At 38.3% G+C, this 26,214-nt stretch overlaps 1 long non-coding RNA gene across 7 annotated transcripts in view; it reads right to left on the minus strand.

Annotated features, from left to right (window-relative positions):
* LOC101903114 (uncharacterized) overlaps nt 1–26,214 on the minus strand; it is a 274,464-nt gene that overhangs the window by 100,061 nt on the left and 148,189 nt on the right. For all 7 annotated transcript variants that reach the window (XR_009495960.1, XR_009495965.1, XR_003036281.2 and 4 more), the window contains one exon: nt 23,724–23,879. This is a non-coding gene — a long non-coding RNA (uncharacterized lncRNA). The remainder of the gene's footprint in view (nt 1–23,723; nt 23,880–26,214) is intronic.

Consider the following 26,214-nt stretch of genomic DNA (forward strand, 5'->3'; position numbering starts at 1 on the left):
ATAATGCTGCAATAAACCTGGAGGTGAGATAGTTCTTTGAGATAGTGATTCCATTTCCTTCAGATATACACCCAGACATAGGATTTCTGGATGATATGGTAGTTTTATTTTTTTTTTTTTTGTAGGAATCTCATAGTGTTTTCCATAGTGACCGCACCAATTTACAACAGCAACTGGGTACAAAGTTTCCATTTTCTTCACATCCTTGTTACCATTTGTCTTTACCATTCTAACAGGTATGAAATGATATCTCATTGTGTATTGACTCATATTTCCCTGATAACTAATGATGTTGAGTACTTTTTCATGTACCTATGGGTCATTTGTATATCTTCTTTGGAAAAATGTCTAGTCGAGTCCTTTTTCATCCCAATTCCAAAGAAAGGCAATACCAAAGAATGTGCTGTTGGAAGAAGGTGTTTGCTATGACCAGTGTGTCAGCCTCTTCAATAAAAAGCACTGAGAAAACTGGTTAGATACATGCAAAATAATTTTTTCTTCCTTACATCATATGCAAAAATAAAATGTACTAAAGACTTAAATGTACAATCTGAAACCACAAAATTCCTAAAAGAAAATATAGGCACTATGTTCTTTGCCATCTGCCTTAAAAATATTTTTTTTTAACTGTTTCCTCAGGCTAGGGCAATAAAAGCACCAACTAAACAAACAGCACTACCTTAAACTAAAAAGCTTTTACACAGTGAAGGAAATTATCAACAAAACAAAAAGGTGGCCTACTGAACAGGAGAATATATTTGCAAACAATATATCGGATAAAAGGTTTATACCCAAAACATAGAAAGAACTCATGCAACTCAACATCAAAAGAACAAACAATCCAGTTAAAAAATGGTCAGATATCATATAAGAAACGAATCGCCAGTCCAGGTTTGATGCAGGATACAGGAAGCTTGGGGCTGGTGCACTGGGATGACCCAGAGGGATGGTATGGGGAGGGAGGTGGGAGTGAGGTTCAGGATGGGGAACACGTGTACACCCATGGCAGATGCATGTTGATGTATGGCAAAACCAATACAATATTGTAAAGTAAAAAAATAAAATAAAATAAATAATAATAATAAATATGGTGAGATAAACTGAATAGAAATTTTTCCAAAGAAGACATACAGATGGAAAACAGATGCATAGACATATGCTTAACATCACCAAAATGCAAATCAAAATCACAATGAGCTACCACTTCACATCTGTCAAAATGTCTATCATCAAAACAATAGTAAATAACAAGAGTTGGTGAGAATGGAAAGAAAAGTGAAACTTCACACACTGTTATTGAAACTAAGTTGGTGCAGCTACTATGGAAAACAGTACAGAGTTTCTGAAAAATTAAAAGTACAAGTACCATGCTGCTGCTGCTGCTGCTAAGTTGCTTCAGTCGTGTCCGACTCTGTGCAACCCCATAGACAGCAGCCTACCAGGCTCCCCTGTCCCTGGGAGTCTCCAGGCAAGAACACTGGAATGGGTTGCCATTTCCTTCTCCAATGCATGAAAGTGAAAAGTGAAAATAAAGTCGTTCAGTCCTGTCCGACACTTCTCGACCCCATGGACTGCAGCCTACCAGGCTCCTCCACCCATGGGATTTTCCAGACAAGAGTACTGGAGTGGGGTGCCATTGTCTTTTCTGACAACTACCATATGATCCAATAATTTTGCCTCAGGGCATTTATCCAAAGGAATAATCACTGATTTGAAATATATACACAATTTTCATTACAGCATTATTTACAGCAGTTAAGATATGGGGAAACAGTGTCAGACTTTATTTTGGGGGGCTCCAAAATCACTGCAGATGGTGACTGCAGCCATGAAATTAAAAGACGCTTACTCCTTGGAAGGAAAGTTATGACCAACCTAGATAGCATATTCAAAAGCAGAGACATTACTTTGCCAACCAAGGTCCATCTAGTCAAGGCTATGGTTTTTCCAGTGGTCATGTATGGATGTGAGAGTTGGACTGTGATGAAAGCTGAGCACCAAAGAATTGATGCTTTTGAGCTGTGGTATTGGAGAAGACTCTTGAGAGTCCCTTGGAGTGCAAGGAGATCCAACCAGTCCATTCTAAAGGAGATCAGCCCTGGGATTTCTTTGGAAGGACTGATGTTGAAGCTGAAAGTCCAGTACTTTGGCCACCTCATGCGAAGAGTTGACTCATTGTAAAAGACTCTGATGCTGGGAGGGATTGGGAGCAGGAGGAGAAGGGGACAACAGAGGATGAGATGGCTGGATGGCATCACTGACTCGATGGACATGAGTCTGAGTGAACTCTGGGAGTTGGTGATGGACAGGGAAGCCTGGTGTGCTTCAATTCATGGGGTCGCAAAGAGTCAGACACAACTGAGCGACTGAACTGAATTGAAGATATGGGGCTTCCCTGGTGGCTCAGATGGTAAAGAATCTGCGTGCAATGTAGGAAACGTGGGTTCAATCCCTAGGTGGGGAAGATCCCCTGGAAAAGGGAATGGCTACCCACGCCAGCATTTTTGCCTGGAGAATTCCACAGACAGAGGAACCTAGTGGGCTACACTCCATGGGGTCACAAAAAGTCAGAGACAACTGAGCAACTAATACTTTCACTTTTTTCAAGATATGGAAGTAACCTAAGGAGCAGGGGAGGCGATAACTAGAACCATGGTTTGAAAAATGTATAGAAGTTTTCCAGGCAGAAAGTGTACAGAATATCATCTGAGACAGATCAACATCTCTATAAAACAGAATTTTGTTTTTAGAAAATGCAAGGAATTTGTCTTTGAGGTCAAGGAGATATTCGGTTGAAGAAGTAGGCAAATTCATATCCCTAACCTTGAGTCATGTTTGAAAAACTTATGAGAAATAGCATTACTGGTCAAGTTTGAGATTATATATCATCTGTGTTAGCACCATATAAAATGATGAAGCAAAACAGCATTGATTCCATTTCCCCCAAGATGTAGAGTGTGCAAAATAAATGTAATGACAGTCAAAGAGAACTGTGAAAGTTTTAAGTGATAATTTACATTATCGTCCTTCGGGGGCCAATTTTCAAATTCTCTTTTGGATTAAGAATGGAGAAGTGAGTTGAAAATATGGGTGCTTACCAGTAGAAGAGAGAATTTTGACTTTAGAAAAAGAACAGATTTCATGGAAAAGAGGTAGTCCCAATCTGCCTGATAAGCTACAAATTTTCACAGTGTTAGCCTGAATACATTTGGAAGCTCAATCAACAAAATGCCTGGCACAGAGACTGGCATGGTACACAGCTAGAGAAAGACAAAAAATAGCATTAAAAAGTTGCTTTGGAAACCAGAGATAGGCTAAAGTCCAGCTGACTCCTGATAAACAGTTGGTTATTAGTGTACTAAGCACTTTATATTTCATGATGATGACAGGGACTCTGGTAAAGGCTGCTATGGGAAAGATCTAGAAACATTAAAAATATACTTTCTGTTCATAATTTTCTAATTCTGCTATAACTTTAAAATTTCTTTTTCTCTCCTATTCAAATAAGATTTCTCCTGGTAACCTTCCTACCTATCTCTAACCTCTAAAGCACTGGTCCCTAACCTTTCTGGGATAGGCTTCATAAAAGACAATTTTTCCACAGACCCAGACACGGGGAGGGGAATGGTTTCAGGATGATTCAAGAGCATTACATTTATTACACCACCACTGATCTGACAGGAGGCGGAGCTCAGGTGGTAATGCAAGCAATGGGGATATAATACAGCTGTAAATACAGATGAAGCTTTGCTCATCCTCTGCTGTGCGGCCTTGTTCCTAACAGACGGCAGACAAGTATCTGTGGTCCTGGCGTTGGGGACCCCTGCTCTAAAGTATCCACTCCTTGACTTTCCCAAGTTCATTTGCTTTTCTCAGTCAATGACTCTGTAACAGTAACTGCACGGAGACGGCAAGAGTATCTCAGCTATGAAATCTCTCAACCTTCCTCTTTTTTATACCTTAAGACATCTTTACACCTCTATCAACTTTTTCTTCTTTCTCTTCTGTCTTAAGAGATGAAATGTTCTTGTCCATTTCCAATGCTGGCCTTTTTAGTGTGTTACTTTTGATCCCATTTGACTCCTAGAACTCACCTCATATTGTCTTTTTTCATCACCTTCACTCTTGTCTTCCCTATTAGCTTCTTTCTTCATCTACAAATATGATAAAGGTTCTCTTATTCCATATCAGGTGTTCCTCAACTCTACCTGTCTCCTTTTTTGCATGCCTGTGAATACCAATAGGAGTAACTCACCCTACTTAAAAGTCCTGAGAAGTATCACTGCTAAATCCAAAATCCTTGCCTTTTCCCAATCCTGCTTTTATCAAAAGCACTGGACAGTGACTTGCTTGGTGGCCCAGGGGTTAAGAATCTGTCTTCCAATGCCAGGGACATGACTTTGATCCCTTGATGGGTGAACTAAGATCCCACACTCCATGGGGCAACTAAGCTTGCACGTCCCAACTAAAGAGCCCGTGCCGCAACTAATGAGCTCATACACTGTAACCAGAGAAGGCTCAATGAAGAGCCATTTAAATTGAAGACAAATGAAGACCCATCTCAGCCAAATAATAATCTTTTTTAAAGCACCTGACAATACTAAACTGAGGCTCCTTAGTGAGGCTCTCACCTCCTCTCGCTCTAGTGACCTCCAACCTTTCTCCTATTCCTTCTTACTCCTTTCCTAACAAGTACATCACATGTTCCTTAAAGTGTTCATCTTTCCTCATTTCTCTTCTCTATACTGTGCTTTTATTCTCTCACATTGGACCACCGCAGAAATAGCCAAATTGGACTTTGCTGGACTTCGTTCTCACGTCTCTCCAATTCATCCTTTAAACCAGTCCTGGAGAAGGAAATGGCAACCCACTCCAGTGTTCTTGCCTGGAGAATCCCAGGGACGGGGAAGCCTGGTGGGCTGCCATCCCTGGGGTCGCACAGAGTCGGACACAACTGAAGCGACTTAGCAGCAGGATTATTTTACCAAAACAAAGGTCAGGTCATCAGAGCAATAATAATATTTAACTTCTATATAGCATCCTGTAGTTTTCAAAGAACTTTTATAATCACTGGATGGATAATATGTACAATCAATATGACTATCTTTACTTACAGAATTGTATATTAGGACCCTGACAGGGTAAAAGATTTGCTCAAGATCACATAATTTATAAAGAGCTTGGGTGACATTTGAACCTGCGATCTTTGATTCTCCAGTATTACCCAGTTGCCTCCATGCCACATCCCTCCTACCAATCCCCTTAACCTAGAGTCTAGGGTTTGTTGTGTAAGTTGCCTACCTTTCAGCCTCCTCTTCCACTGTACATATCCCGTATATGTAAAGGACTAAGAGTACTTCACAGAAGATAAGCACTGCAAAAAGTTTATTAATTTTTTTATTATTATCTGTCTCAAGCTTCCCTGTTGGCTCAGATGGTAAAGAATCTGCCTGCAATGCAGGAGACCTGGGTTCGATCCCTGAGTCGGGAAGATCCCCTGGAAAAGGGAATGGCAACCTACTCCAGTATTCTTGCCTGGAGAATTTCATGGGCAGAGGAGCCTGGTGGGCTATAGTTCATGGGGTCACAAAGAGTCAGACACAACTGAGGAACTAATACACACACACACACACACACACACACAATTTGCTGTGGGTTTCATAACTTTCTATCCTTGCCCATGCCTTTCCTCTCTTTCCTTCTTCGCTTTCTGAATCCATGTGTAAAACATATTGCTTCTGTAACAGTACTGCTGTGATGTGTGCTCATTCTGCTTGTGACTATGTCTTCCCCAATAAACTCTTCTTTTTTTGCAACAGACTATACATTTTAAATTCTCTTCTCCCTCTTCCTAACCTAAAACACTGCTATTTGCACACTTTATGCGTATAAAAAGTATGTTTGCTGATATAAATGTTATCACAACATTATAGCATAGCATATCCTCATGTCTTTAAATATTTTATAAACACCATTTTTAATACTCTCAGAGCATTGCATCATAGATATATCATATATTTATTTAATCATTTTTCTGGTTTGGTATCTTAAATTACTTTCCACTATTACTAATTCAAATAATGCTGTGATGAGTATCTTTGTACATAAACTTAATTTATGCTTCAGATTAAAGAATTACAAAATCATAAATTGATTCTTTGATTCTTGTCTACAGCTTCACTTGAAATTATTGGCCCTAATTTACTAGAGTATTTAATGAGAAATCTTAATAGTAAAAGCATTTGAGAACATAAAACATTCAGCTAGGCAATTTAGTTTGCTACCAGTTGAAAGATGGTTGAAGAATTTTATAAAACAGATACCATGAAGGTGCCAGGAGGAAAGCATGAGCAACTTGGGTTGAAAGTCCTATTTACATTAGATGTACATGTGTTCTGTACTTTGTCATCATGAAATTCAATGTATCTAGACGGTTTGTTGAGAAAAACTAAACAAACTAAATAGTCTGCTTTTAGATACAAAGATTCTTTGTCATCACTTATGGAATATGCCAACTCATAGTCCTTGAGGCTACAAATACTACAAATCTGGTTTTACATATTTGTTGCAAGAAACTGAATTTACTCATTATATGTTTGTTATAGTGAATTGTATTTATTAGAATATATTTGCTGTAGGAAATTAAATTTACTTCCCTAAGTTGTAACACACACAATAGCACAGTTACGACTGACTAACTCACTATCTACGCCATCACTAATTTTTTATTTATTTATTTAAATTGGAGGCTAATTGCTTTACAATGTTGTGGTGGTTTTTGCCATACATTGACATGAATCAGCCACAGGTATACATGTGTCCCCTATCCTGAACCACCCTCCCATCTCCCTCCCCATCCCACCCCTCAGGGTTGTCCCAGTGCACTGGCTTTGAGTGCCCTGTTTCATGCATCAAACTTGGACTGGTCATCTGTTTCACATATGGTAATATACACATTTCAATGCTATTCTCTCAAATCATCCCACCCTCACCGTCTCCTACAGAGTCTAAAAGTCTGTTCTTTACATCTGTGTCTCTTTTGCTGTCTCACATATATGGTCATCACTACTATCTTTCTAAATGCCATATATATGTGTTAATATACTGTATTGGTATTTTTCTTTCTGACTTACTTCACCCTGTGTAATAGACTCCAGTTTTATCCACCTCTTTAGAACTGATTCAAATGTGTGCTTTTTAGTAGCTGAGTAATATCCTGTTGTGTATATGTACCACAACTTTCTTATCCATCTGTCTGCCGATGGACATCTAGGTTGCTTCCATATCCTAGCTATTGTAAATAGTGCTGCAATGAACATTGGGGTACATGTGTCTCTTTCAATTCTGGTTTCCTCAGTGTGTATGCCCACCAGTGGAGTTGCTGGGTCATATGGCAGTTCTATTTCCAGATTTTTAAGGAATCTCCACACTGTTATCCATAGTGGCTGTACTAGTTTGCATTCCTACCAACAGTGTAAGAGGGTTCCCTTTTCTCCACATCCTCTCCAGCACTTATTGCTTGTAGACTTTTGGATCGCAGCCATTCTGACTGGCATGAGATGGTACATCATTGTGGGTTTGATTTGCATTTCTCTGATAATGAGTGATGTTGAGCATCGTTTCATGTGTTTGTTAGCCATCTGTACGTCTTCTTTGGAGAAATTTCTGTTTATTTCTTTTGCCTATTTTTAATTTTTATTTTTCTGGTATTAAGCTGCATAAGCCACTTGTATATTTTGGAGATTAATTCTTTGCCAGTTGCTTCATTTGCTAATATTTTCTCCCCTTCTGAAGGGAGAAAATATTCCTTTGTTGTGCAAAAGCTTTTAAGTTTAATTAGGTCCCATTTGTTTATTTTTGCTTTTATTTCCATTAATCTGGGAGGTGGGTCATAGAGGATCTTGCTGTGATTTATATCAGAGAGTGTTCTGCCTATGTTTTCCTCTAGGAGTTTTATAGTTTCTAGCCTTATATTTAGATCTTTAACCCATTTTGAGTTTATTTTTGTGTATGGTATTAGAAAGTGTTCTAGTTTCATTCTCTTATAGGTGGTTGACCACTCTTTCCAGCATCAATTGTTAAAAAGGCTGCCTTTTCTCCATTGTATATTTTTGCATCCTTTGTCAAAGATAAGGTGTCTGTAGGTGCATGGATTTATCTTTAGGCTTTCTATTTTGTTCCAGTGATCTGTATTTTTGTCTTGATGCCAGTGCCATACTGTCTTGATGACTGTAGTTTTGTAGTATAGTCTGAAGTCAAGCAGGATGATTCCTCCAGTTCCATTCTTTTTTTCAATATACCTTTGGCTATTCAAGGTTTTTTTGTGTTTCCATACAAATTGTGCAACTATTTGTTCTAGTTCTGTGAAAAATACCATTGGTAGCTTGACAGGGATTGCACTGAATCTATAGATTGCTTTGGGTGGTATACTCATTTTCACTATATTGATTCTTCTGATCCATGAACATGGAATATTTCTCCATCTATTTATGTCATTTTTGATTTTGTTCATCAGTGTTTTATCAGATGATTTTGTCCATCAGTGTTTATCAGTTTATTTATAGGTTCCTCAGACCTATATATAGGTCTTTTGTTTCTTTAGGTAAATTTATTCCGAAGTATTTTATTCTTTTTGTTGCAATGGTGAATGGGATTGTTTCCTTAGTTTCTCTTTTTGTTTTCTCATTGTTAGTGTATAGGAATGCAAGGGATTTCTGTGAATTAAATTTATATCCTGAAACTTTACTATACTCATTGATTAGCTCTAGTAATTTTCTGGTGTTGTCTTCAGGGTTTTCTATGTAGAGGATCATGTCATCTGCAAACAGTGAGAATTTTACTTCTTTTCCAATCTGGATTCTTTTTATTTCTTTTTCTTCTCTGATTGCTGTGGCTAAAACTTCCAAAACTATGTTGAATAGTAGTGGTGAGAGTGAGCACCTTTGTCTTGTTCCTGACTTTAGGGGAAATGCTTTCAATTTTTCACCATTGAAGATAATGTTTGCTGTGGGTTTATCATAAGTGGCTTTTATTATGTTGTGATATGTTCCTTCTATGCCTGCTTTTGGAGAGTTTTTATCATAAATGGATGTTGAATTTTGTCAAAGGCTTTACCTGCATCTACTGAAATAATCATATGGCTTTTATCTTTCAATTTGTTACTGTAGTATATCACATTGATTGATTTGCAAATATTGAAGAATCCTTGTATCCCTGGGTCACTATGTATGATCTTTTTAATATGTTGTTAGATTCTGTTTGTTAGAATTTTGTTGAGGATTTTTGCATCTATGTTCATCAGTGATATTGGCCTGTAGTTTTCTTTTTTTGTGGCATCTTTGTCTGGTTTTGGTATTAGAGGCCATCACTAATTTTATTCTGGAACTTTACCAAATGGCCTGAATTCACTGAGAATTACAATCTTTGGCCTTTGATTTCTCTTACATCTCTAATGAGAAAAATTAATTAGTAATTCCAAGAACTTTAACATACAAAATTTTTTCTTCATCAAGATTCACTCTTAAAAATTAGAATTAATAAAAAAAATCCTATGAAATTTCAAAGTTTTTTTAATACTTTTTTGCTAAATAAATTGTATAAAAGTTTATTTATTAAACAAATTCACACTGAACACAGATTATGCCAGGCACTGTTCTGGTTACTAGGGATAAGGTTACTATGAACAAAATATTTGTCCCAAACCATTCTCTCAATGATAGCCAATGAGAGTGACCCTGGCACTGTGCCTTTGCCATCACTGAGTACCACTGTTTTAAATCTTTATGATTTTATTTACCAAATAAAGCATATTATTTTATTTATTTGCTTATCTATTATTACTACTAATGTTAAAATTCTCCTTGTATCTATTTCCCTTTTCATTCACTCATTTTTCTAATGGAATTTTTAACTTAGTCATAGAAGGAGATTATATATTAATGATTTTTATTCCCTCTCTATATTATTTATGGTAAATATAGACTTAATGTCAAATATATAGATTATATATGTTACACTGAGGAGAACTTTTATTTCCATCTACTGTTTTTTCCTTTCTGTTTTCCATCATTTTATGCTTAGAACTGCTTTTCTCATCCCCAAATCAGACACATATATATTCATATTTTCTTCTATTTCTCTTGATTTTACTCATATTAAATCTTTAATTTCTTAAAAGTAACTTTGGTTTATAGTATAAAATAGAGCCATATTTATTTGTTATTAAATTTCTTACTAGAGTACTACAAATCAACTTATTAATTTTTTTATATCCCACAACAATTATACTACTTTCTCTCTTAACATCTCTAAAAATGTTAATATAGACACAATATAGATATAGATATTTGTGTTATCTAAGGCAAGAAGACCGAGACTTTTAGCTCCATGATGGACTGCATATTAATTTTTAATTTCATTATTGGTCCTTTCCCCCTCACAAAGCAGTCTTGAAGATGACTGCCAATTTCATGTTAGTATTAAGGAATGACTAAAACTCTTTTATTTCTAACTTTGTTTTGCTGCTATATTTTAGCCCTAAGTATGCCTTAGTTAAAAGGATTAAAATAATCACTTTAGACTGAAGAGAGAGTTTCCATGGCCAAATTTTTCTCCCCTATTACCTCACTTTTCAAGGCCTAGCAATTACTTGTATCTAGCCAGGGCAGACAAAGAGAACTATAACTGGTCTCCAAAATGCAAAAGTTATAACTTTCTTTAATTTTAAATAAGAAAATTTAATCTCTATTTAGGGCTTCCAATGCATCAGATAGCAGTAGTCTCAATCAATTCTTTGCCCACCTACCCCCTTTCTCAAAGTATGCTTTTAAGTTATATTTGTGTGTAATTGAAGCATATACAATGGGCTTGGGAGTAGGGAGGTGGTGGAATCTTGCCCTTATTAGTCCATGCTATCATTCTGGTATCAAGCATTTTCCAGTCTAGTAATAATACAGTTCAGTGTGTCTCTTGTTCCCATCCTAAAGGCCCTTAAGTGCAGAGACTCTCTCATATGACTTTGCCATGAATTATTCGGCTCCCTCCATGACTGGCTAGGCTAGGCCACTTGCCCATTCTCCTCCCAAGCCCAACAGTTCATCCTGCTTTCTGCTGTCCTGCAGTCATTCTGGAGTAACAGAATTCTGTGAACCTACCCCAGGTCACCTGCCTGAACAACACAGCACATCCTTAGAGGTGCTATTCACATGAAAGACAGTGTAAACAGCCCCTTCAGCAGCTGTGAGATGTAGTATCTCTGCACACACTATCATGCCACACTTACTCTGGAGTGCTTTCAGATCCACAGGTCTTGACTGCTCTCAATATCCCAAACCTTTATGCAGTCTCAATCATGCCTCAACACACACATATACACACACACAAATAGAACATGGCTAAGGGTGAGGTACCAGAAATCTCATTCTTTGCAAGACTCTACCAACCTCTGTTGACTCAGTCCTTCCTCTCATTTCTCTAGGATTGCCAAATTAAGTCTGATTCAGCAGGAATTCTTACTTCTGAGTTCTTGTAGATAGGATTTTTAACCTCCAAAAGACCTTTCTTTGCTCTTATTGATGTAAAAGTTCTAATTAATTATCTTACTGATGCTTGAGCCTGAGGAGGATCAATGATGGTCATTCATTTCTCTTCATCCTCACTTCCATTCCCTTGTATGTTAAACCCTGTCCAGTCATAAAGAGCAGAATTTTTAAAAATTAATAATATGGCCAACAAAGCATGACAAAGGCCAAGAAGAGGAATTGGTGAAACCCAAAAGACGGTACAGAGGAGAGGGATTTAAGAACCAAAGAGGCAGTGGAATAGGTGCTAAGGAAAAAAGAGTCCTTACAGAGAGGAGAGGCTCCCAAAGAGATCCAGAGATGCTTGACCCTTAGAAATAAGAAGAAAGACCCTTGGGGGAATAGCTACTGAGGAGCAGAAGAGACAAGATCAATACAGTAGAGAAGCATGCCCCACTAAGGGAGATTGTGTGGATTAAAACAGGCAACTTCAGGCTCACATTAAAAACATATTCAATGCTCTGGACTTCGAAATATTCACCTACATAATGGAACATGAAAGGCTTAAAGAGATCAAATGCTTTTAGAAATTATAATAAAAGGATGCCAAGGAATAGGCCTATACTTTTATTGATATCATTAAAAGAATATACAGATAATAATAATTATTATTCCATACTGCACATTTGGTAAAATGGAAGAAGAAAATTTTAATTTTCATTTTTTACTAAATCTTGTGTCAAAAGTATGCTTATATTTCTCTGGTAAGAAAAAAGTTATCCTATTTTATGCTTCTATCTCAGTTTTACAGTTTGTTTTCAGAATTGACATTTTCTAGGAGTCCTATCTGAACTCCATTCACATCTAACCATATGGCTCTGACAATTAAATTTTCTTTCCCTTATCATGAACTTCTCCCTATGGATCAAATTCAAAATTAGTCTCAAACAAAGACATCTATGTCTTCAACTGTTTTTAAAGTACACACCTTTTTTAATCTACATAAACCTAATAATATAATATCTTATAAAACTATATAATTTCCCTTTACTTTATGAAAAAAATCAGTCTTTTGCCTTAATCTAGCTCTGGATTTGTTTTTATTTACATCTCAATATCTTCATTGCTTAAACTGGAGAGCCAGTATCCAATATTAATGTGAACTTAAGTCAGACATATTCAATATGCCAAACTATTCTTGATCTCTAGTTCCTAGAGCAGATGGATTCATCTTTGGGTCAGATGGTAAAGAATCTGCCTGCAATGCAGGAGACCTGGGTTTGATCCCTGGGTTGGGAAGATTCGCTGGAGAAGAGAATGGCAACCCACTCCAGTATTCTTGCCTGGAGAATGCAATGGACAAGGGGAGCCTGGTGGGCTATAGGCCATGGGGTCCAAAGAACTGGACACAACTTAGCAACTAAAACTTCCATTTTTTTTTTTTTTCACTTACCAGAGTGGAGAGGGAATTTACATTCTTTTGCACTGAATATTGCACTGAATATTGCAGTGCACTGAAATGCAGTGAATATTACATTCTTTTGGAATGTAGTCTCCCCTGCTTCTCAATTCCTCCTCCCCATTCTCTCCTAGACTCTACTCTGTACCACAGAGGATAGAAGCCTAGGAAATGCATTTCCCCAACTCCTCTCCTCTCCCTAGTATTCTATATGCAATTACTGTTCTGCCAAAAGGAGGCATTTACTTAAGATTTTGAAAGAGGAAGGGAATCACTCTGGGTTTATTTCCCTTCTCCAACATGAGGCAGACACATGGATTTTTCTGATATAGGCATTCACAGCAGTGTTTGGTTCCCTACCATTCAGTGGCCTTGGAGTCAAGTTGGACTGATTAAGAGCTAAAGGATACTGATGGTTGTTTCATACTTTCAGTTTAAACATCTAGAAACTACTGATTAAAAAATCTGAAAGGATAAAGTTAGAATAGGAAAACAATTTCCCAATTAACTGACTCAAGTCAAAGAGATCAACAGTTCTTAGGAAAAAAAAAAAAAAAGAATGAATTGCCCAGCCAGACAAAAACATAAAATACAGTTTCCAGGATTATTTTCTCCATCTTACAGTTTCTAAAAAGGCAGAATTGCACAAAAAATACAGGAAATATTCTCAGTTATCCTCAGGGATAACTGTTCCCTGGAGCACTGAGGTGACAAGGGATAAGGTCTAAGTCAGAGAATTGCTCATCCTTCAAATCTTACCTTGGGTTAGGTTTCCTAGAAGCAGAGCGCCAAACAGCAATACTTGTATGAGAGATTCTTTAAAAAAAAAATTATTTATTTATTTTTGGTTGCACTGGTTTATTATCTTATTATCTTGTCTTTGTTGCTGTGCACAGGCTTTCTGTAGTTGCAAAGCGTGGGGGCCACTCTTGGTTGCAGTGTATGGGTTTCTCATTGTGTGGCTTCTCTTATTGTGGAGCACAGGCTCCCGGCGCTCAGGCTCAGTAGTTGCGGTGGGCAGCTCGAGGGCCTGCAGGCTACAGTCGTTGTGGCACACAGACTCTAGAGCATGGCTTCAGAAGTTGTGGTACACGGGCTTGGGTGCCTCGCAGCATGTGGAATCTTCCTGGACCAGAGATCAAACCCACAACCCCTGCATTAGCAGGCAGACTCCTATCCACTGTGCCACCCAAGTCTGAGAGATTCTTTCTGAAGAGGGAAATAAGCACTGGACAGTGGTTTTAACTGAAGTCTAGCTTCAAGCTGATCCCCTGAGAAGTGTGGATGGCTCCACAGAGTTTTCCACTGGAAGAAAGGGGGCTGGGCTCTAGGCTGGAAAACACACATAGCAGCTCAAAGATGAGTCCACCTCTCTGGTAATGAGATCTAAGTCAGGCACAAAACCTGCCACAAACCCCGTGGCAGTGCTGTCTTTTGCTCATATGCAGTGTATACCTGTACTCACACCCAGCCAGACCCCAATCCATGTTTATCACAGAAGAAATTCCACGCCTAGAATACTAACATCAGAGAAAAATGAGAACCAGCTAATCACTGATTCTGTTCAACTTTTTAGAAATAAGGTCATTTTAAGAAGTCACTAATATAATTTAAGATGTCTTTTGATATTGCCAAGGAATAAGTGCCACCAGAGTTATATTTTACACAGTTTGCATGCAATCTATCCAAGACCAGGTTAAAGACCACAGTCCATCCTTAAAAAAAAAGGCAAAGAAATATTAAATAGTATCTTCACAATAAAAGTACATAATATTTCTACAAGGCATACTAGTTTGGAGTGGGGAGGGAAGCTGAGAAAATAACATAACCATCTTCTCTATTTCATCTCTCTGCTGCTGCTGCGAAGTCACTTCAGTCGTGTCCGACTCTGTGCGACCCCATAGATGGCAGCCCACCAGGCTCCCCCATCCCTGGGATTCTCCAGGCAAGAACACTGGAGTGGGTTGCCATTGCCTTTTCCGATTATGTCTCTCTAAAAGGTGTTAAAACAAGGTGGAACAAGAAAATAGGAGGGTTGCTGGCTTTAATTGGTACAGATGATCCCTGTTGCAAAATATTTAACTGGTGCTACATAATCTCTGTTTGTTTCCAAGGCAAACCATTCAATATCACAGTAATCCAAGTCTATGCCCCAACCAGTAACGCTGAAGAAGCTGAAGTTGAACGGTTCTATGAAGACCTGCAAGACCTTTTAGAACTAACACCCAAAGATGTCCTTTTCATTATAGGGGACTTATAATGCAAAAGTAGGAAGTCAAGAAATACCTGGAGTAACAGGCAAATTTGGCCTTGGAATACAGAATGAAGCAGGGCAAAGTCTAATAGAGTTTTGCCAAGAAAATGCACTGGTCATAGCAAACACCCTCTTCCAACAACACAAGAGAAGATACTACACATGGACATCACCAAATGGTCAACACCAAAATCAGACTGATTATATTCTTTGCAGCCAAAGATGCAGAAGCTCTATATAGTCAGCAAAAATAAGACCAGGAGCTGACTGTGGCTCAGACCATGAACTCCTTATTGCCAAATTCAGACTGAAATTGAAGAAAGTAGGGAAAACCACTAGACCATTCAGGTATGACCTAAATCAAATCCCTTATGATTATACAGTAGAAGTGAGAAATAGATTTAAGGGACTAGATCTGATAGATAGAGTGCCTGATGAACTATGGACTGAGGTTCATGACATTGTACAGGAGACAGGGATCAAGACCATCCCCATGGAAAAGAAATGCAAAAAAGCAAAATGGCTGTCTGGGGAGGCCTTACAAATAGCTGTGAGAAGAAGAGAAGCAAAAAGCAAAGGAGAAAAGGAAAGATATAAGCATCTGAATGCAGAGTTCCAAAGAATAGCAAGAAGAGATAAGAAAGCCTTCCTTAGCAATCAATGCAAAGAAATGGAGGAAAACAACAGAATGGGAAAGACTAGGGATCTCTTCAAGAAAATTAGAGATACCAAGGGGACATTTCATGCAAAGATGGGCTCGATAAAGGACAGAAATGGTATGGACCTAACAGAAGCAGAAGATATTAAGAAGCGATGGCAAGAATACACAGAAGAATTGTACAAAAAAGATCTTCATGACCCAGATAATCACGATGGTGTAATCACTCACCTAGAGCCAGACATCCTGGAATGTGAAGTCAAGTGGGCATTAGAAAGCATCACTACAAACAAAGCTAGTGGAGGTGATGGAATTCCAGTTGAGCTATTTCAAATCCTGAAAGATGATGCTGTGAAAGTGCTGCACTCAATATGTCAGCAAATTTGGAAAACTCAGCAGTGGCCACAGGACTGGAAAAGGTCGGTTTTCATTCCAATCCCAAAGAAAGGCAATGCCAAAAAATGCTCAAACTACCGCACAATTGCACTCATCTCACACGCTAGTAAAGTAATGCTCAAAATTCTCCAAGCCAGGCTTCAGCAATATGTGAACCGTGAACTTCCTGATGTTCAAGCTGGTTTTAGAAAAGACAGAGGAACCAGAGATCAAATTGCCAACATCAGCTGGATCATGGAGAAAGCAAGAGAGTTCCAGAAAAACATCTATTTCTGCTTTATTGACTATGCCAAAGCCTTTGACTGTGTGGATCACAATAAACTGTGGAAAATTCTTCAAGAGATGGGAATACCAGACCACCTGACCTGCCTCTTGAGAAATCTGTAAGCAGGTCAGGAAGCAACAGTTAGAACTGGCCATGGAACAACAGACTGGTTTCAGATAGGGAAAGGAGTATGTCAAGGCTGTATATTGTCACCCTGCTTATTTAACTTATATGCAGAGTACATCATGAGAAATGCTGGACTGGAGGAAACACAAGCTGAAATCAAGATTGCCGGGAGAAATATCAATAACCTCAAATATGCATATGACACCACCCTTATGGCAGAAAGTGAAGAGGAACTAAAAAGCCTCTTGATGAAAGTAAAAGTGGAGAGTGAAAAAGTTGGCTTAAAGCTCAACATTCAGAAAACGAAGATCATGGCATCCGGTCCCACCACTTCATGGGAAATAGATGGGGAAACAGTGGAAACAGTGTCAGACTTTATTTTGGGGGCTCCAAAATCACTGCAGATGGTGACTGCAGCCATGAAATTAAAAGACACTTACTCCTTGGAAGGAAAGTTATGACCAACCTAGACAGCATATTGAAAAGCAGAGACATTACTTTGCCAACAAAGGTCCATCCTGTCAAGGCTATGGTTTTTCCAGTGGTCATGTATGGATGTGAGAGTTGGACTGTGAAGAAAGCTGAGCGCCAAAGAATTGATGCTTTTGAACTGTGGTGTTGGAGAAGACTCTTGAGAGTCCCTTGGACTGCAAGGACATCCAACCAGTCCATTCTGAAGGAGATCAGCCCTGGGATTTCTTTGGAAGGAATGATGCTAAAGCTGAAACTGCAGTACTTTGGCCACCTCATGTGAAGAGTTGACTCATTGGAAAAGACTCTGATGCTGGGAGGGATTGGGGGCAGGAAAAGAAGGGGATGACAGAGGATGAGATGGCTGGATGGCATCACTGACTCGATGGGCGTGAGTCTGAGTGAACTCCGGGAGTTGGTGATGGACAGGGAGGCCTGGCGTGCTGCGATTCATGGGGTCACAAAGAGTCGGGCACGACTGAGCGACTGAACTGAACTGAACTCAAATCAAATTTGTGAGCATGTTGTTGTGTTATACTGGAAGATATAAACCTGAAAATTGAGATACTGATGTGACTGATTCAATTTAATAATTGAGTATGAAATCTGCTTTCCGTTTTCCTTTCAAGCAGTTGACATGAGTCTCATTACGCTCCTGTAAAGCTTTTAGTTTTCGCCAATAGTTGTGTTATTAATGAAGAAAATCTGAAACTTCTCATTCAATCTTTTTTATATACAATATTTTTAAATAGGAAACTTATTCAAAAATGACATACTTTTTGTCCTCATTTATTGACACCCTAAACATGTCTTAAGCATTCCTAATGGGTGGCCCCACAGGAAGAAAGAGGTATTGGGGCACAGAGGGTCCAGATGCCTTTAAGGGACATGCCCACCCAGCACAGCTGCGGGGTAAGAACATAAAACCTCTCTCCATCATTGGAATAGAGATATGGAAGCACAGGAAGGAGAAGAAAATAAAATCCATGCAGGTAGGCACTGCAGGAAAGCTGTGTGGGCACAATTGAGAATGAGAGTTAAGAGGAGAAGTTTCAGCACAGCTACTGAAGTGTGGGAAAGCTGGCTGAAGAAAAAAGATTTGAATATATGAAGCTATAAGGAAAATATTAAATCCTCTTTAAAATTCTTAGAGGAACAGAAATGAAGTTTGGAATTACATTTAATTCTTCCTCTGCTGAACTGTCTTTCTTTTGAGACAAGATTTTTTTCATGCATTCAGTCAACTTGTCATTTACTCAATAAATGTATATGGATCAACTATCAGGTTCCAGGTCTGTTTTTGGCACTGAAGATACAATGATGAATAAAACAAACAAAGCTCTCCTTGCCTGTGGAGCTAACATCTTAGTGGAGAGAGACAAACACACAAATCACTAACATCATTTAGTATGTCAGATGGTGATTATACTATAATACTATAGAGAAGTACTATACTTTATAGTGGAGCTTCCCCAGTGGTCAGTGGTAAAGAATCCACCTGCAATGCAGGAGACACACAGGAGCCACAGGTTCGATTCCTGGGTTGGGAAGATAGAAGAAAATGGCAACTTACTCCAGTATTCTTGCCTGGAAAATCCCATGGACAGAGGAGCCTGGTGCGACAGTCCTTGGGGTTGCAGAGTTGGACATAACGTAGCGACTAAAAACACAACATGCTTTATGGTATAGTATAGGGTACTGCGTGCTGCACTGTGCTTAGTCCCTCAGTCATGTCTGACTCTTTATGACCCCATGGACTGCAGCCTGCCAGGCTCCTCTGTCCATGGGGATTCTCCAGGAAAGAATACTGGAGTGGGTTCCCATGCCCTCCTCCAGGGGATCTTGCCAACCCAGGGGTCTAACCCAAGTCTCCTGCATTGCAGGCAGATTCTTTACCATCTGAGCCACCAGGGAAACCCAAGAATACCGGAGTGGGTAGCCTATCCCTTCTCCAGGGGATCTTCCTGACTCAGGAATCAAAGCAGGGTCTCCTCTATTATAGGCAGATTCCTTACCAGCTAAGCTACCAGGAAAGTGTTACAGAGGAAAATAAAGCAGGAAGCACTGGGGAGGTTGAAAAGTTAAATAGGATGTTAAGGAAAATCTAATGTAAGCCTTCTTAGGGAAGATACTTTTGAACAAAGACCTGAAGTGAGTTGAGTAACCCAGTAAGCATTTCAAGAAGAAGCAACAACCACTAAGACCCTGGATGAGGATGTGTTAGAGGCAAAATTTTCTTCCTCCATTTGGTTAAGACAAACTTGCATTCTAGATATAGGTATTGACAGATATAAGATAGATCATTATTCTTCAAATTGTGGGTTGCTGCTGCTGCTGCTGCTGCTGCTAAGTCACTTCAGTCGTGTCCGACTCTGCGCGACCCCATAGACAGCAACCCACCAGGCTTCCCCGTCCCTGGGATTCTCCAGGCAAGAACACTGGAGTGGGTTGCCATTTCCTTCCCCAATACATGAAAGTGAAAAGTGAAAGTGAAGTCGCTCAGTCATGTCCGACTCTAGAGACCCCATGGACTGCAGCCTACCAGGCTCCTCCGTCCATGGGATTTTCTAGGCAAAAGTACTGGAGTGAGGTGCCATTGCCTTCTCTGAAATTGTGGGTTACTACTCATTAACAGACAAAATGATTGATTTCATTGATCAATACCACAACTTTTAAAAATACGGTAGAAAAAAATGAGAAGATAACAGAGAACGCCATGGTGTTGTTTTGAATTTAAAATGTTATTCAGTAGTGTGTGTATTTGTGTTTGTATGTGAGAGACAGCAGCTTTGAGTGTAGTGAGTTGTGGTATAAAATATACTGGGTTGATCAAAAAGTTCATTCAGGTTTTTCCATTACGTCTTATGGAAAAACCCAAACAAACTTTTGGTCAACCCAATATTTCTTAGTATGGATCTGTCAAAAAATGTTTCAGAAATATGGAAGTTGCCTGTGCTTCCCTTCTAGGAATTAAAATTCTTAGTTTTATTTCTATCTTCAGAATAGTGATTCTCAATTGAAGTGAACTCTCCCACAAGTAGGAAAAGGAAGACATTTCAGAATCATCTAGGATGTACTACCTCCCACCCAGAAATTCTTATATTTTCTCATTCTGACAAAGAATCACTTTCAAGATCGATCCATCACAAACACTGAAAGCTGTTTGTCTCAACTTCCTGCTAAGCAGAGGCTTAACCATTCTAGATTGTCCTGGCGACTGGCTGGGCTAAATCTAGCCTCCCTGTCACAGACATCATTGCCAATGAGGGCCTGAGCCCACAGACTCAAGGCTGTGATCAGCACTTTCCCAGAGAATGATAAGCATCACTTCAGAAAAGCTGAGATGGAAGGGCTACGGCTGCCTGACCTCTCTGAGTGCACACCTGTGCAGGCACGGTCTTTCATGTATCACAGTCTACATCTGAAGAATAGAGAAGGTCTCAATTCATGTCTAGGTCTCTATTTTGGGGAAAGGAGAAGTATTGAAAATATTCACATGCATATGAAAGACTGAATTTGTTTTACTTCGTGCCGAGTTTATCTTGTGATTTCAATTGCAAGCCCATTTGTTGTTTTTGGAACAATAAACAGCAACTTGTACACATTAAATTGCCCCTTACTCCTTTGCTACGAAACAAAATGTCCATCCTAATGGGCTGAGTACCTGTACTCTTTATGAACCTTTACCTACTACCAGCTTCACAAAGTCTGTATTAACCATTCTACTTTATTTTCTGTCGGTGTATCATTATCATCTTTTGTGCTAAGTTGCTTCAGTCGTGTCCAATTCTTTGCAACCCTATGGACTGTAGCCCTCCAGGCTCCACCATTCATGGGATTCTCCAGGCAAGAATACTGGATTGGGTTGCCATGCTCTCCTCCAGGGGATCTTCCAGACCCAGGGATTGAACCCACATCTCTTGAGTCTCCTGCATTGGCGGGAGAGTTCTTTACCACTAGTGCCACCTGGGAATGGTTACAAATATTCAATGAGTTTCCAGCTCTAAAGTGATACTGTTTAGTATTCCCAAAAGTGAAACTTGGGTGGTATATCTTGTACATACATAAATCACAAGCTCTGGATCAAGATTTTATTTATATTCTGTAGACTTCTTGCAATGTTGTATGTTATCGCCATCTACAGGACCAAAATTTATCTAGTTCCCCATGCTTTTCCAAAAATGTTTTTAAAAATATGAAGTAATAGCTCATATGATATTGTTGTACGATATAAAGAACGGGCTTCCCTGGTGGCTCAGTGGTAAAGAATCTACCTACAATGCAGGAGCCACAGAAGACGTGGGTTTGATCCCTGGTTTGGCAAGAAACCCTAGAGGAGGGCATGGCAATCCACTCCAGTATTCTTGTCTGGAGAATCCCTGGACAGGGGAACCCAGTGGGCTACAGTCCACAGGGCTGCAAAGAATCGGACATGACTGAAGTGACTGAGCATACACACAAGTAAAGACCAAAGTCATAGATCTAATCTCTTGAAAGGATTGTTCCATTCTCAGGTACAATTCCATATGCATTAGCAACCCTGCATCATGACTGACCACACTAGCACCTGAAGAAAAATAACTTCAACATGTGTTCTGCTAAGGTGTCAATAACAGTATCACAGACTACAATTAGCCCTGTGAATAACTATCAGCTAATGTACGCTCACATAGTGGGACTGAGCAGTCCTATTAATTTTAAAGGTTTAATTATGTTCTATTGTGGGTAGCATTAATGGTGTAAGAGCCAAAAATAGATTCATATATAATTTTATAATCTAAATCTGGAAAATAAATATAAGAAACATTACAGATTGAAGGTTCTAATCCTGAAAAACAAATATCAGACACATAGGTAGATCTTTCCCCTATCAGCTAAATAAATTTTGGCTATGAGAAAAAATTAGGAATAAAACCCTATGTAGTAAAATCAATAATACTAAATGTTTGAAGTACACACTAAATCTTACAGTTATGTGGGTGAAGCACTTATGTATTGTTTTATCCATTCAGTGAGTGAAGCAAGCAATAAATGGTTTGGTAAGACTACTATATTACTAAATTAAATAGAGATTTATGTATGAGGATCCATATTTGTACTTAGATTAAAAAATATTTGTGAATACATTTCTCTAATTTTGTACATTCAAGTGTTCACTATTAGAGGCTGTATTTCTAAACAATCAAATGGAATAAAGGAAAAGCTGTACAGTTTCTTGAATTGAAAAACTTTAAAATATGAAATTGCAGCATAAATTTCCCAACAAATGTAACATATTTTATAGAAAAAGTGCATATTTTATCTTCCTGAAATAATTTGCTTCTCATTTTAAATTGATCATGGAAGGATTTCCAGAGTTTCTTGAAAAATAAAATGTAAAAGGACATGGAACAATGGGACATACCTGGTGTATGAAAAATGAAATTATAATACATTTCCATGTACAATGCCTTTGAAATCATGATGTCTGCTTGATATTGTCTCTGCTAGAGACAAAAGTATACAAATTTTCTGTTCTTAAATACCGTCTCCACTTTTGAAAACAAAACCCATCTGGCCTCCTTTGAGAACCATCCTCTCCTCCCAAACCCTCAATGCTTTCATCCAACAAAATTCATATATCTTAATCAGATCCTATAGTGCTATAAACAGCTGGCCTCAGATTATGATACATACTTCAAATTACAAAGAAATAGAGGAAGTTACATATGTATAATCAAAACCCATTGACTCATAAGCAGATTTCCTCCCCCCACAGACATTACCCTAACTCAGAGGAATTCATTATTGTCTCATCAACCAAGTCCTGATGAAACAATCTTCTTACAAAGGCAAATGCGTATTGGCGGGGGTGGGGGACAGGTGTTGTTTGGGGACGTCTTTCCCTTCATCCCACCTGACACTAAGTTGTTCTGGGAAGATAGTCTATCGTATTTGCTTTCGTTAAAGAAATTTTACTGCATTCTTGAAAACATGAAATTTAACTTATTCCTGCCTCTAAGGAGGTAAGGATACCTGAGGGACTGTTAAGATGAAATTAAACTGTGTTCACAAAGATGATATCAATTGATATTGATTCTCAAAGTCCTAGAACACAATAAAATAAAAGAATAAAATACTTCTAAACAAACACAGTCTCTCACTGGTGATTTGGCAAGAAATTCAGTATCTCATTATTCTTGAGAGTCGTTGTTATAAGTATTCTTTTTTTCTCTGCATACTAGAGTAGATATATTAAGTACATATCAAACTAAGTTGATGTGGACTTTATAAAATGTTCTGGAAGTTAGATTTTTAAATAAATCCCTGAGACCAGCTAACTTATTTAATAGTTGATTCTAATTTATTTAAAAGAAAAAAGTACGATTTGGATCTATTCTAGGTCTTGAATTCAAGATAAATGAGAATATGCTAAAATGAAAAGCTTAAAATCAAATATCACCCTTGAAAAAATGTGCTAGGCTGGGTTCAGTCCTCACATCTTCACTTACTAAGTAAGTACACAGCCTTTGGCAAGGCTTTACTCTTCTCAATGTCTTGGTTGTCTGTAAGTTGTGAACAATAGTAACACTCACCTTCTAAGGTCGTTCTGAGGATTAAAACAACTGATGTGATCCTTGATTTCTCATTTTTTATCTCCCTTATGTCCAATTCATCATGGGGTCCTGTTTGTCTTCCTCTAAATATACCTTGAGGCCCTCCACTTCCCTCTGTCTTCTCTGTGCCCCCATCTGTAAATTAACAGATAAGAGTGAATATAAATAACTTGAGGGTATTGCTTTTGCTATTGAAAGAAATTTACCAACTCAATGAATAAACACTATAATAGTGGGTAGCATTCAAATGGATTTTATCACGCAATTATATTCTTTGAGATCTTAGGAAGAAAAGTTTAAATCGATGGAGACATTTGAGTTTCATTTGTAAAAACTGTAGAAATAATAGAATAGTGGATAACAAATCTTCATTCCTTTCTCAGTGCTCTCTACTGAACTCCACAGGTAAACTTCCCACAGATAGGCACAATATTCCCCTTAACACAGAAACACACACACACGTTAACATGCAGCTGAACAAATGGTAGGTGGTCAAATATTTGTTGAATTGAATTGATTTTGATAGAAATATAAGAGACAATATTACAAAGAAAGAAGATTGAAGATTTGTTATCCAAAGCCTCATAAATGATTGCACAATAGCTTGGATCATTAATTAATCAGTGACCCTAAACAGCTAATCCATAGAAATAACTATCTAGAAAAAAAAAAAAACCACAAGTTATTTCGTTGCAGGGGATCTCTCATGTGCTTTTAATATAATGTGAAGCAGTGGAAATGTTCTTGGATGGGCGGGAAAGTTGAAAATGGCAGTGGGGTTGAAAATATTTCTAGACTTGATTAGAGCAAAGAAGAGATTGTCACAACACAGAAAGAAGAAAAATAATAAAGAGAGACTGTGTCAGACAGAAGTAGAATCAAGTGACTAGATTGGACATGTTGGGGTAAAATGCAATTTCAACTACAGAAAAGAAGAAGAGCTCAGGGAAAAGCAGATATTGCAGAAGGCAAACGAGAGGGAAAGAAGTTTGGGGAGTTTGCATCTACAAGTACTCAAAACATCCTACTTATTCCTTCGTAATACAATAGAAAAGAACATGCTTCAGTTTTAAAACTAAATCTTTGATTTTAAGGAGTTAGCAAACTATGCTCTAAAAGTTACAGTTAGAAAAAAAGATTTAAGAGATATATATACTCTCATGGTTATTACAGTATTATTCACAATAGCCAATACATGCAAACAACCTAAATGTCCATGAATGAACAAATGGATAAGGAAGATGTGAGATGGATGGATGGGTAGACAGACAGATAGATAGACAGACAGACAGATAGATGTGCATTTGTGCTCAGTCATGTCCAGCTCTTTGCAACTCCATGGACTGCAGCCCACCAGGTTCCTCTGTCCATGGGATTTTCCAGGCAAGAATACTGGAGTGGGTTGCCATCTCCATCTGTAGGGGATCTTCCCCACAGATCCCCACTTGGGGATCAACCCCAAGTCTCTTGTGTCTCCTGCATTGGCAGGAGGATTCTTAACCACTGATCTATCTGGGAGGCATAGACAGATAGATTGATTGGTGGCAGTGGTTTAGTTGCTAAGGCGTGTCCAACTCTTGCGATCCCATAGACAGAGGAGCCTGGCAGGCTACAGTCCATGGGATTTTCCAGGCAAGAATACTGGAGTGGGTCACCATTTCCTTCTCCAGGGGATCTTCCAAACCCAGGAATCGAACCTAGGTCTCCTGCATTGTAGGAGGACTCTTTACCTACTGAGGAGTATTATTCATCTATGAGAAAGAAGGATATCCTGCCATTTGCAACAATATAGATGCACCTAGAGCACATTATGATAATGAGCTAAGTCAGACAGAGAAAAACAAGTACTTATATGAATCACTTACATGTGGAATCTAAAAAAGCCAAACCTGTAAAAACTGAGTAAAATTGTAGTTACCAGGGAGTTGGAGAGTAAGTTAGATGTTGTTTAAGAGTATAAACTTAAAAGTAGTAAATAAGCCATAGAAATCTAATGCACAGTATAATGAATTTAGACAACAATATTATACTATAATCATCAAACTTACTAACAGACTAGAACTTAATTATTCCAACCACTAAAATGAAAGGATAATTATGTAATATGACAAAGGTGAAAAATATCACAATAACAATCATAATACATAAATTTATCACCAGTTGCATACCTTAAACTTATACAATGTCATACATCAAACTTATTTAATAAAAAATTCACATGCATACCCAATAAGTTATGAAAATAAATCATTTTTAACATTTATATTTGAAAGAAAAAGAGATCTAGATAAACAGCAATTCAGATATCTTAAAGGTAAAGTAAAATGTGCATTTTAGACACAAAAACTTTCAGCAACACCTAAACATCTCTGTGGTTTCTCAGAAATTTTATAGGATAAAATATCCTATATATAGACAGCGTGTATAGAACTGAATAATTTCTAAAAATTCCCACAGTTTTCAGATAGTA

This window comes from Bos taurus, chromosome 9 (assembly GCF_002263795.3).
Source record: "Bos taurus isolate L1 Dominette 01449 registration number 42190680 breed Hereford chromosome 9, ARS-UCD2.0, whole genome shotgun sequence".
Lineage (NCBI taxonomy): Eukaryota > Metazoa > Chordata > Mammalia > Artiodactyla > Bovidae > Bos > Bos taurus.